Source organism: Apodemus sylvaticus, chromosome 3 (genome assembly GCF_947179515.1).
Source record: "Apodemus sylvaticus chromosome 3, mApoSyl1.1, whole genome shotgun sequence".
NCBI classification, from domain to species: domain Eukaryota; kingdom Metazoa; phylum Chordata; class Mammalia; order Rodentia; family Muridae; genus Apodemus; species Apodemus sylvaticus.
Genome location: NC_067474.1, coordinates 120,382,136 through 120,401,504, shown reverse-complemented (window position 1 = coordinate 120,401,504; position 19,369 = coordinate 120,382,136). Strand labels below are relative to the sequence as shown.

General features: G+C 40.7%; 1 protein-coding gene across 2 annotated transcripts in view; it reads left to right on the top strand.

Moving 5' to 3' along the window:
• Positions 1–19,369, top strand: part of Prkaa2 (protein kinase AMP-activated catalytic subunit alpha 2) — a 73,499-nt gene that overhangs the window by 305 nt on the left and 53,825 nt on the right. The gene's annotated exons all lie outside the window — the stretch shown is intronic.

The window sequence follows — 19,369 nt, the reverse complement described above, 5'->3', positions numbered from 1 at the left end:
GTGAGTGCAGCGGCGCGGGCGTCAGGCCGGGTGGCAGGTGGAGCGCCCGCGGGCGAGCCGGGGGCACCAGCACCCGGCGCGGCAGCCCCGGCGTGGGTCCGGGGAGACCGGCGGTTATGGGGTGTGCCTTGGCGGGGGTGCCTCCGAACGCCCTGTTTTTTCTCTATTCCTCAGCTCACTTGTCTGCAGAATTGGGCGACTGGCCCAGTCCAAAGGGCCCCGAAGCGTGGGGAGGATGGGGGGAGTCACGGCGCCGCGGATTGGGAGTGGGTCTCCCACTGATGCCAAGTGCTCTGTGTGGGGCCGCATCTGTGGTCCCACCTGATCCTTAACGTGGCGCGGCCAGGGTGCTGTCCTCACCTTAAAGGTGAGAGAACGCGAGCTCCTAGGCTTCAGCGACACGCCCAAGGTCATAGAGAATTGGCAGATTCAGGGTGAGGTCTAAGAAGTCCTCCAATTTTGGCCTTGCTGGTGAGGCCCCGGCCTTTCCCAGGTTCTTCCCTGTCCCGGGCCTTTGAAGGTGGAGTTGACTAGGGGCTTGTCTAGAGCCGAGAGGTGCCGAGTCCCTCTGCTGGATGTGTGAAAACGCTGGAATGCAGCCGGTTGGACAGAGAATTTCGGGGGAACCCCTAGCTCTGTAGGTTGATTGGTTCAAGGAAGGCTTCTGGGGTCAGGGTCTGGGAGAAAATGTTCCTCGTAATGGAATTTGGATCCCCAAGAGGTCGGACTTGTTTAGGCAAGGGGTATGTTTGTTGGCAAAGGGATTGCTTGGGGGTGGGGGGGAACAGGTTGCTTTTGCACTGCACTTACTAGTTAAGTATTAAACTTTGCTTTGCTTTCTTATTAGTTAATAAGAGTCACATGGGGTTTGATTACCGGTCCTTTTAACAGAACTACAGCTCTTGTTAAAAAATACTAGGTAGCAAGTTGAGAATTAAAAGTGAAACATTAGCCTTTTGTTGTTGTTGAAGAAATATTGGGTAAGCAGTCTGGGGATTTTATGCTGAGGCTAATTTTTCACATTTTAACCTCCAGTGAAGACTTGAATAGAAGGGAGAGACTCATCATTCCTGCAAGGATTAACTCCTCTTGGCGTATCTAATACCCCTTTGTACAATGAGAAAATACTGAGTGCTCTTACCACATGCCAGGAACATGCCAGGCAGTGGAGTTCCAGGAAAGAGCAAAACCTGAGCTTTCCTGGGACTTCCTTTCAGTGAGGGAAAGACAATCAGAATACATGTGAAAAGTATATACCCCTCCTATTGAAAAAGAAGGACAGGGGAAGGAAGGATGTGGACTTTTGTGAGGTTGGCAGTTTATATTAAGGTGGTCACACGTGGCCTCACCGAGTGGGTATTTTTGTAAAGACCTAAAATGTTTGTAAAATTCTTTGAAGTCTTGTGAAGTCAGGATCTTTTAAGAATTGTGGATAGTCAGGAGATGATCCAGAGATTAGATGAATGATGTTGACACCATCTTTGCTGAGAACTGCTTTGCTGTGACATTGCAAAGTTAAGCAAATGGCTGCTTTGCCACTTAGGGTAAGTTATATAACTTAGCTGTATATGTTTTCATGTTCTGCTAAGGGCTTTTGTTTGCTCTTGAAAATTTTTTTTTTGTACTCTTGATATAGAGTGGAATACCTGATCTGATTCCTCAGGCCATTGTTAAGGAGGGACAATTTAAAACTATTCGGTTATAGTCTCTGTCTGCTTTCCTAAACTATAAATGGAACAGAAGGAACCTTTGATTTATGAGAAGAATCTTTTTCCTGGAGAACCCTGGTGGAACAAGCCGTTTGGATTTTTTCTGACTGTTTGATCTTCCCTGAAGGGACACTGTGTGGTGTGATAGTTAATATAATTGTCAAATGCACACAGGGAAGAATCACCTAGGAAGGGAGTCTTAATGAAGAATTCTTTAGATCTAGTTAGCTTCTGTGCCTGTTAAGGTGGGCCACCTCCCCCATCCTGGCGGCACTGTCCCCTGGGTTTGGGTCCCCCACTGTGTGAGCATGGATGGCGAGCATGCTTGCACGTGTGCTCTCTCTCTGCTGCTGACCGAGGATGTGCTTCCAGTTCCTGCCTTGACTTCCCTCAAACGGACTGTAGCCTGGAAATCTGCGTTAAAATAAACCCTTTCTTCCCTAAGTCGCTTTTAGTCAGGGTGTTTTATGACAGAAGTTAAGCCAGGTCAAGTGGGTTTGCAATCAGTACAGCTGTAGTTGTTCAGGTCTGGTGAAACAAAGTGTATGTGGTTAAGAATACATTTTAGGGCTGGAGAGATGGCTCTGTGGTTAAGAGCACCACCTGCTCTTCAAGAGGTCCTGAGTTCAAATCCCAGCTACCACGCGGTGGCTCACGACTATAGTGGGATCTGATGCCCTCTGCTGGTGTGTCTGAAGATAGTTACAGTGTACTCATATACATAAACTAAATAAATCTTAAAATTTAAAAAGAATACATTTTAATCTGTTATTTGACAGTCTCATACAATGTGCTTTAATCAGTCACTGCTTTTTCCATCTCCAACTTCTTTTATGCCCTCCCACCAAATCTCCATTCCAATTTCACACACACACACACACACACACACACACCCTGCGGACCCATGCATTGGTATAGAGCCAACCACTGGAACATAGCAACCTACAAGAGGTCACATTCCTGAAGAAAACTAGTCCCCCCTACCCCCCCCCCCCCCCCCCCCCCCCGCCCCAGCCCCCAGCAATGAACTTGCCTAAGTAGCTTCTCATCTCAGAGTGGGCCTTCTTGAGCTCCTCCTCTATCCAAGGCATATGTAGTTTTTAAAAAAATATATACTGAGGTATGATTTACATATTATCAAAGCCACTGATTTTAAGTGTACAGTTCAACAGTTTTTAATAAGTTTACCAAGTACCATAACCACCTTTGTAGCTTAGCTGTAGAACATTTATTTTATCCATTTACAGTTAATACCATTCACACCCGCAACCCTCAGATACCACTGTGTATGTCTAATATGTAAAAGAAAAGTCTTTTCTGGAAAAAGATGAATTGGGATCATGGAGTAAGGTGTCCCTATGTCTAGCATTTTGCTTTTGAGGGTCATATCTAGCATCCATGTCATTGATTTGTTCCTTTTTATTGTTGTGCGATCTTCCATTGTATGTATGTGCCCCACCCCATACATTCTTAGCTGCTGGGCATTGCCTTGCTATATTGGCTATTATAAAGAGTGCCTCCACGAATATTCACATGCAAAGCTCTGTGTGTGGTTTGTGTTGTTTCCCTAAGAAAATACGTGGGAAAATAACTCAAAGGGAAGGAGATGAAGTTCAGCCATGGTTGAGAGGTTTTAGTCTGTGGTTTCGGTCTGTGGTTTCAGTCTGTGGTTCCTTCTTTGGGATCACCACCTCCTGAGTAATGACGCAGAGACTTGTATTTATTATGAATGCTTAAGGGCTTAGAGCTTACACTTATTCCCATCTATCTTGTAAATTAACCCATTCTTTCTAATCTAAGTTCTGTCACATGGCTTGCTACCATGTCTGTCTCTAGGCCCACTTCTTCCTCAGCATCTGGCTGGAGAATTCTCCCTCACCTGACCCTCCTTCCCCAGAGTCCTGTCTCTCTCCCAAATCCTGTCCATCCTTTCCTGCTTCTCTACAGGCCATCAGCTCATTTAAAACCAATGAGAGGGTGACCGAGGGAGTATTTACAAAAGTTGATGTAGCCATATGAATAACAATACCAAAGCCAGGTGTGCATTCAGCTCTCTGCTGGCACAGAACTCTGCATTTGAAAAATAAAAGACAATCCTTACACGGTGCACAACAATATTATCCCAACAGTTACTTGATCGTCTGTCCTGTGTTGTAATGAGGCAGAACACTGTGGTAGGAAATATATGAAGCAAAGAAGCTTACCTCATTAAAGAGGTCAAAAGATGTAATAAAGCTCACCTCCTACTTTCTACTACCCAGTACAGCCATCATGCTATGAACATAGCAGGGATTAGTTCCTTGTTGGAGGTGGAATCCAGTCCCCTTCAGTCGCACTGCTAACTAGAGACTGATTCTTCAACACACAGAGCCTTTTGAGAAACACAATTCATACCCAAACCTTAGCACTGGGAAACCCATCTTTTTACACCTTGGATGGTCACTTAGCAGTGGACTAGCTGGTTCCTAGCATAGTTCTATCTTTAACTTTTTGAGATGCTGACAAACTGTTTTCCAAAATGGTTATACTGTTTTATATCCCACCAACATTTCTCTCCATTTCTTTATCAACAGTGGTTATTATTTGATTGTTACAGTTATTCCACTGGGCGGGAGGTGTTAACCTTGCATTTTACTAGTGACAGTGTTTTACTGTTGACCATGTTTTCATTTATTCTATCATACACATATGTTTTAAGTAATATATATGTATATATACATATATATGCATACACACACAGGCACACATGTATATTTGTTGTTTCCATTTTGAGATAAGGTCTCACTATGTAGATATGATGTCCTAGAACTTGCTGTGTAGACCAGGCTGGCCTTGTGCACTCCAATGCCTTGCTGTTTGCTAGTGTTTAGTTGGGGTGTCCAATACATGTCTTGAATGGGGTTTGTCCTGTATGACAACTTATATTGGAATTTGATTCCCACACTGTATTAAAAGGTGCTGGCACCTTTATGAGGCATCTTGGTCTTTAGTGGACTCAGTGTCTTTCTTTAGTGCGTAATGGTGGAACAGATAAACTTGTTATAAAGCAAGATTGCCCTTCGTGATTTGTGGCTTTCCTAAGCACTTGCTAGTTCTGATTTTTTCTGCTATGAGAGCAGGCACCATGGAGTTGTTCCCAGAAGCTGAATAGATGGCACCGTACTTGTAGACTTCCCAACCTCTGTCACCACTGGCCAAAATAAACTGCCTTAGTTAATAAATTACCTGCTCTCAGATATGCTGTACACCAGTAGAAGACAGGCTAAGACAAGTTGCTCATCAACTTTTAAGTTGAATTAACAGGATTTTTTGAAATAAGTTTTTCTTACAAGTTTCTTGCTGAATATGTATTCTAGATAACATTCTTGCTTTGTTGGACTCGTCTCTCCATCCCTCTCCGCTAGCTCCCTTCCTTTCATTAGAGGATCTTGTGTATCCCAGAGTGGTGTGTCAAAGTCAGTACGTTGCCAAGCCCGGCTTAGAGTTTCTGATCCTCCTGTCTCTAGTTCCCAAATGATAGGATTACAGGCATGCACCACCGTGAGGTCCCCAGCTCTGCCAGGCAAGCACTTCACCAATTGAGCTGTATCTTAGTCTGATTTGTCATTTTCTTAATTGTTGTGTTTTTGAAATATAAAAGTTTTGAAGATTTGAGCTCAAAGTGGTCATTTTAAGAAATGGATCATATCTGTGAGTTCAAGGCCAGCCTGGTGTATCTAAGTAGTGAGTTTGGGGTCAGGGAGAGAATCAAATATTTGATATCATAGTTAAAACATCTTTGCCTAGGAGGATTGAAAGATTTGGCTTACTGTCTTTTCTTGTGAATATTTGATTGTTCTGGCTTCTACATTTAACTCTGATCCATTTTGCACTCATTCCTAAGTGTGATTGGAGGTGAGGTTGAAGGTTGATCTTTCCCACGTGCTTATCCACTTGTCTCAGCATGTTTTGTTGGAAGCTCATACATTTTTAATTGTTACAGATTTAGATTTTATAAATTTAATCTCTACTATAAACCTTAGTAGTGGATGGTTTAATTTTATGTGGCAATAACCATGTGGTATAGAGGAGTGAGGAACATTTATTTACTTTCTCTCTTAATTGTTATGCTATTTAAATTTAATTTCGATTTTTGATATATAAATTTATTGATCTAAGTTAAGATTAATAAGCAAAAATAAAAATAGTAGTATAACTTTCATGTAATAGCATAGCTTCAAATTACTTTAAAAACATATAAAATCTTATTTGCTAGTAAGTAATTTAAAACTTATTTAAAATGGACTAAATTGAATTTTCTCTTCCATTAGGCTATAGTATTGCTGTTCCTAGACAGTGCCCTCAAAGCAGATTATATGGGTTGGCAAACTAGAAAGAGTAGTATGTTTTTAATCTCTTAAAAGATTTTCACTAAATTGACTGGTTAAAGCTTCACCCATTCTGTAGGGTAGAGCTACTGTTTGGAACTCTTGAAGTTCCAAACTCCTGCTCTATTCTTTTAACTTATTAAAAGGTGGTATCCCTAGGATAGATCTTTTGTATCTGATTTATAAAGATGGTTGGAGGAGACTTTATTATACAGCCAATTATTCATTTCAGAAGAATCCCTTGTTTTTAAGGTGAAACCTCCCAGCTGTGGCTTATGAGAGAACTATCTGTGCACCAGCAGATACTTGCAGTGACATCAATCTCCTTCTAGTCAACAGAGGTCACCAAGAACATTAGGCTTTTTTCTTTTTAAAGTAGTTATCCATAACACATGGATTTCGAGAAATTAAATAAATATTTCAGTAGTTCCCCATTTATTTTTTGGATGAAATATTTCAAAATGTAAATAACGCCCAGTTGGAAGATTAAAAGGTATACTATGCTTTCCTTGAGATTTATGTTTTATTTCCACCAGTTGAAGGCCTTGAACAGTTAGATCTTTGTCCTTATTGTATCTCTGTCCCAAAAGAGACTATATGCAACTTATAAAGACGTTGGCAAACTGGTTATTAAGATGATTAAGGAAAGAAGTAGATTTAAATGTTTGTATTTAATTGTTGGCCTTGGCTTAACAGAAATTCAAATTTCTTAAGAACAGAGCAGGAATGTAGATATGTCAGCACAGCTAGTTATGGCTGCACACAGCCATCTATCCCAGCACTCAGGCTAAGGCCGGAGTGTAATGGATGCCACTCCCACTTTGACCACACCATCAGTGCCTGCCTCAGAAATAAAACAGAAAAGGAAAATACGTTTTAATTCTTCAATGTTGAAAGTCACAATCTCAATTTTTTTTAAAAACAATATTCTAATTTTTACACTATGTACACTTGAAGTTATTATTGATATTGTCCAGAGTAATAGTCTGTTGCAAGTGGTAGACAGATATGTTCCAAACACATCCACAGGGACATGACACTTGCATACTCTTTTTCCTGTACAGAGCATTGGAGTGGGAAAACATAGTGTGGAACTGTCATAAGCCAGCTGTGTGGCATATGCCAGACTCATGTTTGTTACTCAGTGAGAAGCACATGGAAAGGTCCTCTTACACACACAGTGACAGTGAGTAGACACTGCTCACTCTCAACCTCTCCCATTCACTATCCCAAAGGCAAGTACTATGTACATCCCATGTAACGTACGTGTGCTCCATGTTCCCTGAAGAGATCAGACCATGGGCTTTGTCATGCTGACACAGCACTGTTTTCCTCATCTGTGTTACTGTCACTGCTTCTGTAAAAGCAGGCCAAAGTGTTGGCTGTCTTGTAGTTCCTGCCAGCATTGGTGGTGCTCTGTAAAACAGTAATACCACCTCAATTATCCCGAGATTCCTGTGGTTTCCTTAATGGTAGGGAAAATATTTTTGCATAAAAATTAGTTAATTTTTGAAGTCAAGTGGGTAATTTAATTTGGTCTAGCAGAAAGATCTAATCTCAAATCCTTTGAGATAATTAGTAAGTGGGTACCAGTGTTGAATGTTCTGTAACATGAGAGCAACGTACCATATGTAGATCCAAATACAAGAGAGAGTTGGTGAATTAGGTTTGTACTTTTTCTATTTAAGCACATGAGATGAATATGCAAAGCAATCTTTATTCTGATGTGTGGTAAGCCATCTTATTTTTAGCATGGTGCTAGTGAGGTAGGAATTTCAGGCAGCTTTTATCTCTGCTAATAATAGAAACTTTCTTCGCCCCTTCAAGGCAGCAGTCTCTAAGTGGGGGCTTGGTTGGTGGTGCTCGCCTCTGATGGATTTTCACTTTGTCTCTTTTGCTGGTGTCTTTGTTTTCCAAGTATTAATTTTTTTCAAATAATCTGTTATTAGATTTTTAAAACCAGCCTTTTATGTAATGAAAAACATTAACACAAGTTGCATTTTTTATTCCAAATGTTAATGTGCTTAGTTATTAAAATATTTTTGCTCCTTGTGCTTTTTTTATGTCATTTTATATATTATTAAAACCCGGGGAGCAGTATGTTTTCATACAGTACTGCTAATTTTTTCTAAATTATAAATTAGCTATAACTAATTAATTATGGTTGTCATAACTGAAAATAATGAAATTAAATATTTACATATACCTCCTGTTCTTTTTCTATATTGTTACTTTACTTGTACAATTCTACAGGTATGCATTGTTTTGGTTTTCCCTCTTTACAGTGTTTGAGTTGATGCTGTGTGGCATTCCAGAAGTGATTTCAGTTCTCCCACTTAGTTAATACAATAATGCCAGCAGTACCTATTTGCTGTCTTTAATATTATTGACTTTCAGGCACAAATAACATTGCTATTAATGTTATTAATGTGGCTACAGGCACTGCTACACACAGCTGACTTACTAATGTAATTGAAGTGAAAATGTTACAGGACTGTTTTAAACGATTCTTGTTGCATATTTAATGTTTTAAGTTCCTGTCAGATGATGATCTCCTCTTCTCTCAGAGTCATTCCAAGTCCTCCCTTCATAGCACGTTTCAGTCCTCTGTGAAGTGCTTGATAATCTCATAGCTATATTGCATACTATCAATAGATTACAGCTAGAAAAATTGACTTTTTTCATAGTAGCTTTGTGATTAAGATGAAATGTGCTCTAGATGGTTTATTACTGCTGAACAACTGTCCTTAAAGAAGTTAGGTATCATCAGAAAGGGATACTCTGTCTACACTTGAATTGTCTTACAGATTTATTTTTAATTTTAATCATGTGTCTGTGTCTGGGTGTGTGTATGAGCCTGCAGAAGCCAAAGGTTTTGGAACCCTGGGAGCTGGAGTTGCAGGTAGTGGGGGCCTGCCTGATGCGGGTGCTGGGAAGTGAACTCTGGGCTTCTGGAGTTGCAGGTAGTCAGGGCCTGCCTGATGCGGGTGCTGGGAAGTGAACTCTGGGCTTCTGGAGAAGCAGTAGGTGCTCTTAACCACTGAGCCACCTCTTCAGACCATATTACTGAGGTTTTTTTATAAATGATTTTGACATGGACTCAGATCAAATATGAGTTTCTGTTTAAGATGGCAAAAAGCCATTTGAGATAACTAGAAGACAGAGCATAGAATCAGAATTTAAACTGAATAGACTTTAGTTTGCTATGTAAAAACCAGAAAAGTGAAATTCAATAGGGACCTGTGTCAAATCTAGCTCTTAAGGTAAGCCCAAACCAAAACACAGGTGGTGCATAAAGAATGGACCAGTTGATAATGTCAAAGACTTGGAGTTTTAGGTGACCACCAGCTTAAGAACTACATATTATGAATGCTTAAATGATAAAATTTTTGCCAGGGGGAAAGTAGATGTGCAGAGACAACATTAGTTGGCAGTTATAGGAATAGTTTTGTTTTATTATACTTTAAGTCAAATTTGGAATAAAGGGTGTTTTACAGCTTGGGAAAATATAGCCAATTGTGATTCATTCTGACAGTGAGCTTTATATTTAGGAAAAGTCTGAAAGTGTGCTGTGTGACCTTGTAGAGGAAATTTGCTGTTTTTCATACTGTGAGAAAACAGTGTGATGCAGTGTTGCAGCTAAAAATGCATTGGGGGCGGGGGCGGGGGGAGAGTCACTATAACTGGCAATTCCTTGGAGATGGTTGCAAGTAAGCACAGTATGGGTCAGAATTTGATCTGCTTCCAGGCCCCCAAACCACACATCCGTGAGATTTCTGTTACTGACTCATTTACTGGGGTGTAGGTGGTTGTACAGTTTACATGGAAGGTAGGTATAGCTTCCCCATGATGATACTCTTGCGAACTTTATCATTCTGTTATTACATATACATTTTTCCTCATGTTATTGACATGTCTCCTGGCTATGACTTGTATGAGAACAACTGAAAAAATTGAAGGGAAAATCCCAAATAATTCCTTAGCCATCTGTTTAAAGGCAGCTGAACCTATTTCAAGGAATCCAGAGAAGAAAAATCCACTGGAGTGAGCCTGACATTTTGAGTTTGCTAATTTGTGAGGATGGTAAATCTGAGACACCAAGCAGAGAGCAGTAGTCAGAAGAGAAAAGGACTGAGCAGTTTGAATTCTGAGGAGAAAATAGAATTAAGTTTTCCAGAGCCAGTCCTTGGTAAACATGTACATTTGTGGTTAGTTACAACACTTGGAAGATTAAAAATTCTGTTTATGATCAGCTTAAGCCTAGACTAGGAATGTCTACTTTCTATCTTCTCTAAAGGAAAACAACAAACAAACAACCCACGATCAAGTAGGGTTTCTACAGATGTTCATATACAGTGTTCAGCATTCCAGGAGAGGTCTGTGATAATAGGAAAAGCATGAACATGATTCATATTTTAAAGTTATCAGACATGAACTTTAACTTACTAATATATTTAAGATGGGGCCTTTTATTATTGGGTTTGGGATCTGTACAAATAAGCAAAGGAAATCTGTAGAGCTGAAAAATGCAGTCATCAAAACAGAATTTTGTAGATGTCTTAACAGATTAGATTCTACTGAAGAGATTAGTGTAGTGAATGGTACAGGTCAAAAGTAAATACCAGACTGAACCATAGAGGAGTGAGGGATGGGATAGAAAGACTGAACCATAGAGGGGAGAGGGATAGAAAAACTGAACCATAGAGGGGAGAGGGATAGAAAGACTGAACCATAGAGGGGTGAGGGAAAGAAAGACTGAACCATAGAGAGCTGAGAGATAGAAAGAATGCCTAAGTCACAACTGGAACAGAGTGAAAGTCCAGTCTATTTGTTATCACAGCTTCCACAGAGCAAGTTAATTATAAGGTATGTGGTATGAGTGAATGGAAGCATAACCTTAGGTTTTCCTTTATTTAGTGATATTTTAAAAAGTTTAGTTAAATGTATTTATATATATACACACACATATGTGTGTGTGTGTGTGTTACTGTGTGGGGGTGTTGTGGCCTATTGTGGGGGTGTTGTGGCCTATATATATATGTAGTTTTCTACAGAGGCTGGAAGAGGATGTCAGATTTCCTGGCCTCGTAGTGACAGGCAATTGTGAACCATACATTGTGAGTGCTGGGAACTGAGTCAGGTCCTCTGTAATAGCTGTGCATGGTCTTTCTGCTTAGGAATCTCTCCATTCCTGGGGTTTTCCTTCTTTAACTTTTTCTGAATGTATAGTAAGATAAATATGACTATGTAATTTGTCTACCAAACATTTAAAACATTATTTTTATGATGACAATGATGATGATGATCATGATGGTGTGTGTGTGTGTGTGTGTGTGTGTGTGTATACAAGTGCCCATGTATGTGCCATTGTGGGAGTCTGGAGGTCATAGGACAACTAATTCTTGTGAGTCAGTTCTACCTTGCCACCTTGTAAGATACTGGGAATTTTGCATTCAGGTCATTAGGCCTGTGTGTAAGAGTCTATATCTATTGAGACATCCTGCCAGCCCCTAAACATCATTTTAACGAAAATCACCTGTAAATGCTTAGTCGACTTTGGGCTGGAGAGTCTATGGAAAAGGTGCAAGATCATTGTTTTTTCATAATTGTAAGGAAACAGAAACAGACTTCTAGCTTCCATTTAAGATGTCTGTTCAAATGCATACACATGGCTCACACTTGAGTCTTTCCTGGAGTTGACAGGATTCACTCACATGAGTCTCATAGACTAGTATGACCTAGATGAAGACTGTGCTAACAGCTCTGGTTTTTTGTTTGTTTGTTTGTTTTTGTTTTTGTTTTTTTGAGACAGGGTTTCTCTGTGTACCCCTGACTGTCCTGGAACTTACTCTGTAGACCAGACTGGCCTCGAACTCAGAAATCCACCTGCCTCTGCCTCCCAGGTGCTGGGATTACAGGCGTGCGCCACCATGCCCGGCTAGCTCTGGGTTTTAAGGACTCCTGTGATTATGCTATATTGGTGTTCTGGGTCATCTATGTTCTAAATCTCAGAAAACTAAGTAAACTAAAGTGAAGTTAGAACATTTACTGTCTTGTAAACACTACTTTGGATTCAAGACCATTGATAGTTACAGAGTAGGCATTGCACATTCTTGAAGGGAGAGAAAGTGACATACTTCCTCCAGCAAGGCCACACCTAGTCTAATAAGGCTATACCTCCCAATAGTGCCACTCCCTATGGGCCTGTGGGGACCATTTTTATTCAAACCACCACAAAGCCCAAGAGGACATGAAAGGCACTGGAAAGGGTCCACAGAGCAGTAACTGAATAGATACTGATAATAAAAGTCCATCCTGTAAGATTTAAAATATACGTCAGAAGGAAATACAAAGCAAAATGTGAGTGTAGATCAAGGTATTCTGAAGCACTTGCATCATCTGAGAAAACTAAAAATCCAGATTTGTGTTAGACATTAGTGAGTCAAAGAAGCATATCACAATCTCAGGGGTAATCATTAAAACGAAGCCTAAGGATCGTTGAGGTGAAAACTGGTTTTGTGTTTCTTAATTTGTAGAGAATTTTAAATTATTCTACAATTTACTCTAAGAGATGTTATGGAACAGTCAGCACTGGAGCTGGAAAGGCAGGAGAGAGTGTGAGTTGTGGTGGTCATGCCCCTGGAGTGAGGACAGGCCGAAAACTTCAGATCTGTTATCCTTTGAATGCTAGTGTATTGTCTAGCATATTAAAATAATCTCTTCTATACTGGTCAACTTTTTCTGATTATATCTAACCTTAAGTGATTATGTAAACATTAAGCTAATTTTCTTATGGAATTAGTAAATTAATAATTTCTTATGGATTGACTTGAGTTTTTAAAAAATATTTTAAAGTTATAGTTTATAAAGCCAGCATAAATAAAGTTTTAAAAAAATGAAGCAGAAACCAGGTGTGATGGCTCATGCCTTTAATTCCAACACTCAGGAGGCAGAGGCAGGTGGATCTCTGAGTCTGAGGCCAACTTGGTCTACATAGTGAGTTGTAGGACAGCTGGAGCCACATAGTGAGACCCTCCCCTTTCCCCATTACAAATAAACATACCAAGAAGTTAAGTATAGTTCTTACCAAACCAAACCAAACAAAACAAGCAAACCAAACATGCTCAAGCCTTTCCTGACTGATTTTAAATAGTCTGTTTTTCTCTGCCTCTTGTCTGTAATTCTTTTTTTTTTTAAAGATTTATTTATTTATTGTATATGAGTACACTGTAGCTGTCTTCAGAGACTCCAGAAGAGGGAATCAGATTTCATTACTGACGGTTGTGAGCCACCATGTGGTTGCTGGGATTTGAACTCAGGACCTTAGGAAGAGCAGTCAGTGCTCTTAACCACTGAGCCATCTCTCTAGCCCAGTCTGTAATTCTTTATGTGCTTTATTTTCTTAACTTATTGCCATTGAACTAATATTATATGATATATTTGCATATTATTTATATTCTCTGCCAGAATACAACTTCCATTTATTTCCAAATTCAAGACAATTCTTTATATACTTCAAACAATATTTACTGATTTTTAAAGAATGAAAAATAACTGCACACACTCATATGGTGAAAACAACAAGAGAGAAAGTCTTTTGGGATTTGTGAACACATCCTTTTAGTACTGAATATATGCTCAATGTGTTATTATGGGGCTAGCAAAGGAGTTTAGCCAGCTTTATGTTTCCAATTTCAATTTGAATGTCTGATTCACAAGAAAGAGTAGCGCTCTGCCCTTTGATTAAAGCCTTGATTTTTTAAAATTTATTTATTTATTTTTTGTATATGAACATGATGTCACTGACACACCAGAAGAGGGTATCAGATCCAGCTACAGACAGTTGTGAGCCACCATGTGGTTGCTGGGAATTGAACTCATGGCCTCTGGAAGAACAGCTAGTGCTCTTAACTGCTGAGCCATCTCTCCAGGCTGAGCTGTGATCTTTGATGGAATAGTAAGTAGTTCTTTTTGATTACTGTATCCAGTGTCCTTCCTTCCATCATGGCTTCATTTGGTATGTCAGGCTGCATATAAAATGAATAGCGTGCAAGTGGTGATGGGATTTAGTAATATTGTGGAAGCAAGTTTTTTATTAGATATTTTCTTTATTTACATTTCAAATGTTATCATCCCTTTTCCTGGTTTCCCCTCTGAAAACCTCCTATTCCATCCCTCCTCCCCCTGCTCACCAACCCACCCACTGCCACCCACTCCCACTTCCCTGTCCTGGCATTCCCCTATACTGGGGCATCGAGCCTTGTGGAAGCAATTCTATGGGCATGTGTGTGTGGGGGGGATTTTCTAAATTAGGTGGAGGTGGAATGACCCAACCATTTTATGGGTTGGGTGTCCCTACTGAGTGAGAAGGAAAAGGTAGCTGAGCTGCAGTATTCTGCTCTCTGTGTGAAACAATGTGATAGGCTTCTATAAGCCCACCCATGACTTCTCCATCAGGATGAACTATAAACCCAAATAAGGTACTGTGCCTTACATTGCTTTTGTTGGGGATTTGGTCATAACAGTGAGGAAAGCTAACTTATACAGATAACCGGTACCCAGAAATGCTTGGTTTTTAGGCCTTTGGACCGGGTTTGCAGAACTATGGAGAGTTTGCACCCTTGGGCTACAAAAGTCCTGGAGTGCTGTAAGTAGAACTTAATGGAACATTCTGTAGGGATATTGGAAGACAAGAATGTTGAGAGACCTGTGGAAAAAGGCGGCCTTGATCATGAAATGTCAGAGGTGAACAAGGATTCTATCTGGAACTGGATTAGGGACCCTTCATGCAGTGTCCTGACCGTATTCTTCCCATTTCCTGAGAACTTGAGTGAGGCTGAATATAATGGCCCAGTTCCGTGATAGGGGAAGTTTCAAGATAGAATATCATTTGGTCTGTGACATGTTGTTGCTCAATGCTCATTGATTGGTATAATCCAAGTCTATAGTGAGAAAGAGCAGAACGTCGAGCATCGAGATAAGAAAACTGACATTTGAGGAGGACGTGTGTATGAATTAAGTGTCAGGTTTCAGACAAGGAGAGTGTTGATGAAGGCAAAAACTATCTTGTACTTTTTAAAAAGATTAGTGCCATGCAACAGGAATCTGGCACTCAGCACGAGAACAGGAGAGGTGCTCAGAGGACAAGACCTCACTCATAGAAGACTTCATCTGATGGGAATTCAGATTCATTTCAAAGGAGGGAACCTAAACTAAGAATGGTGTTGGGGTTCCCAGCTCAAAAACAATTTCCTAGGAAAGGATTTCCCCAGAGTTAGCGTACAGAAGCCAGTATAGCTGTTGTTCAGGAGGTCAGGCTCCATTCCAAATTCCTGGCAGAACTTGGCAGAATCGTCCCCATGACAGTGGTTTCACAGGCACAAAAAGATGCTAGATTGAGGAGGTCATGAGGTCTGTACAACAGGTCTGGTGAGCCACTAAGGCTAGGCAGTGTGTGCCAGGGTTGCAGTTCCTGCTAGGCAGACATCCTGCGGTCGCCTGGGAAGCTGATGGTAAAACTGAGGTTGTAGTAGAGCCCCAGCATGTTGATGAATCTAGGACCATGGACTTCCTGCTGAAGAAAGCTGTAGGCACAGCTGTAGGAGAGCTGCCTCAAAAGAGTGCCTGTGTGTATTTCAGGCAGCCCAGCTGAGTAGTGGGCTGTCCAACTCTTTGGAGCCCACATGGTTCCACCATTGATCCCCAGAAGCTGGAGGGGAGCTGTAGGATTTGGTGTTTTCCTTCATGAATTTCAGTCTCCCTATGGTCTACCCATTTCTTCCTGTGCCCCAGAGCTCCCTTTTGGAGTGGGACTATTTATTATATGCTTTTGTATATGGTAAGAATGTAACTTTTCAAAAAAAAATTTATGGTGTCTCCCAAATAAGAGATTACTTTGAATCTCAACAAAGGCTTGGACTTTGGAATTTTAAACTATGTGGTAATTGCTAAAGATTATAGGGACTTTTGAAATTAGATTGAATACATTTTACATTATCAGATGTCCATAAATCTATGAGGACAAGGGTGGGAAGGTGGTCACTTAAACTGATCTGTTTGTAAGTCAGGTTGACAGTGAGTGGAGTTGTGATGGTTAATTTTGTTTATCAACATACTAGAAATTAGAATCACCATGAAAACAAATTTCTGAACACATCAGTGAGGTATTACCTAGATTAGGTTAAATGAGGTGAGAAAACTTACATTAAATGTGAACAGAACCAGTTGATAACCTAGGGACCTAAACTGACTAAAAAAGATCATGGAGTTGTAGTATTTATTTCTTTGCTTTGTCACTGTGGATACAGTGTGACCAGCCACTTCAAGGTCCTTCAAGTGCAACTCTCTACCTGCTGAAATGAGTCCCTGTTACCTAGGTTGCTTTCCTTGGGTATTTTGTCACTGTAGTGATGAAAGTAATCAGTATTCTCCAGATTCTTGCTGTCCTCACCCACAGTCTCATCATGGTGCCATCTACCCTGGAGAGCTCAGAGAATTAAATATGTCCACGTGCTACTTAGAAGTCAAAAGTAAAAAGTCTTCTGCTTCCATGGTAGAAGTATCTTCAGGGAACATAAGGACTTCCTGAAAAGGAAATTCAGAGATAATCAGTGAGACCATTTTGTTTCATCATGGGCAAAGAAGAAAGGAGCTTTGTGTTATTTTGGCAGGAATCTGGTGATGGTCGGAGTTAGGACGTGTGCACATCAGACCACTCCTGATTCGCAGAGTTAAAGTTCTGAATATGTAAAGGCCAGTAACCTGGGCCAACTTTTGCACCAAGTTCCAACCTGCTCATAGATTTAGTAACCCTTGGTTTGCCATAGATTAGATATTGATTCAGTGTCCTAGTTCTTTTGAGACAGATTCTCATTACATAATCCAGGTTGGCCCAGAACTCAGTATGCAGACCAAACTTGGGGTACCTCTGTCTCTAGGAAGCCAGACATATACCATCATACCTAGGATCCCCAAAAGTTCTCAAGTTAACTTTTAAAATGATAATGCTGCCTTGAATACTTTCTTGTTCCTGTAACAAAATACCTTGGAAAAAGCAATTTGGAGAAGAAAATTTATTTTGACCTAGTTCAAGAGGAGTACAGTCCATTATGGTGGTGAAGATGTTGTAGCAGTCAGGGAAGGGAAGGTGTCAGAAGCAGAAGTCTGATTGGGCACATGGCATCTGCCTTCAGGAAGCAGAGCCTGAATAGGAAGTGAGGTATTGCAATAAAACATCAAGGCCCTCCCCATAATGGCTCAATCCGTCCAGGAAAATTTCAGCTCCTAAAGATTCCACAATCTTCCCAAATAGTGCCACCCTCTGGGAACAAGTGTTCACACGTGAGAGTCTATGGAGGGCATTTCCCATTTGAACCACAGCTCCCTCCATTCCAGAAAGATTCTCACCCTTCTAATCCTTCTTTCTATGAGTGCTGCTCATATAAACCTACCTCCGTGAACACTGCTTCCACAAAGACAGAAAGTACTGGTGTCCCGGGAGCACCCTGTGGTCACTGTCTCCATTCTTTATTCCCACTGAACCTCCTCCCCACTATAATTGCACCCACTTTTGACTTTTTTAGAAACAGAATAATTTCTATCTTGCTTCTTGTATCTGAGATTGTTTGTGAACTTTTTGTCTGTAGCTGTATATAATTGCAATTTGTTCTCTCATTGATGCACAGTATTATACAAGTCTCTATTACTTACCGTGTTCGGTTAAGAGGCATTTGGAAACTTTTTGTATTTTGGTTATTAGGAATGAGGCTGCTTAAAGCGTTCCATGTTTTCTATTTATGTCATTTTGCTATGTTAGAAAGGCATAAATGTAAAATTCATCCATATCATTTTAGTAGTTTTTTTCTACCCTATTTCATGTTTTTTTTGTTTTTTGTTTTTTTGTCAATAAAACCATCTTACACTGTTTAGTTTGATACTCTGGTATATGTAGATCACATACAGTTTCCTTTATCCATCCTTCCAAGTCTTTTATAATTATGCTCCTACATTTAGGCCATGTTATTTCAGCTTCGACATATGAGGGAGAATATGTGATACTTGCCGTTTTGTGCCTGGTTTATTGTACATCATCCAGCTCCTTTAATTTTACTGTAATAGACAGGATTTCAGTCTTCTTTATGGCTTTGCTGTGTTTATATACAACCTTTTCTCGAGCTGCTCAGTGGAGGTGGGCACCTAGGATGATTCCATAGTCTCAATAACTTGGACCTTCAGGTGTTTCTTCACTATGATGATTTGATTTCCCTTGGATGTGTTCTCAGGCTTGGGATGGCTGGATGTCTTTTAACTTGGGGGCGGGGCACTCTTTCCATGGTAGCTATGCTTTACATTTCCAACAGATGGTGTAAAAGAATTCCTCATTTGAAAAAAAAAATAGCCATTCTACCTAGGGTTTGGTTTATATTTCCCTAGAGGCATGTAGGGCAAGTGGACTGTGTCACTAGACAGGCACATGAACTGGTGAGGCTGAGTGGGCTCACACCCCAGGAATCTCAGAGATTTGAGAATGGCAGGAGTAGAGCCTCTTCCTTTCTCTGTACCTGCTCTGGAACATGTAACCATGACACCCAACTGAGAGGACCACAGGCACCTGTGGAGTTCTCCATGTTAATGTGGTATCTAGATAGCTTTACCCTCCAGCCAATGACCTTCCCTTCCTGGATATTCTTGTACCCTTCCACTAAGAGTTATACTCCCTGGTTCACTCTGAATGAAGTGTATGTGTCCACATCCACCCCTGATAAAGCAATATGAAGAAGCTAAGATCATCTCAGTGAGCTGCTTCACTAGAGATCACCACAGCAAAGGCCTTTGCCTGAAGAGCCTCGATGCTGACCCCCAAATAAGGCTTTTCTCTTCTCCTGTCTCTTTGGTACTTGGCACTTGTTCCCAGTCAGACCCTGCTTGGCTCAGGCCCTGTCTTTCCCTTCCTGCCGGGTGTGCAGACACCCTGAGGGGAAACACAGACCTGGGACCCGTATCCCTGATTTCCTCTCCAGGTGCCTGGGTACCCAGAGAAAAGACCGGGAACTACAGCATTCATCCCAGACCACACCTCCACTTCCAGTCTGGTGTGTAATGGTGTCTGACACCACAAAGAGAAGCACAGGCTGTGGCCTCTCCATTTTGGGCCATTGCAGTATTGATGGTTACTGTGGACATAAAGCTTGCTTGTATAATAATGTACAGATTTTCATATTTCTCCTTCGAGGAATGTTCTCTCTGCCAAGGTTAATGACTCCATGATAATCAGAGACAGCACAAGCCCGGATG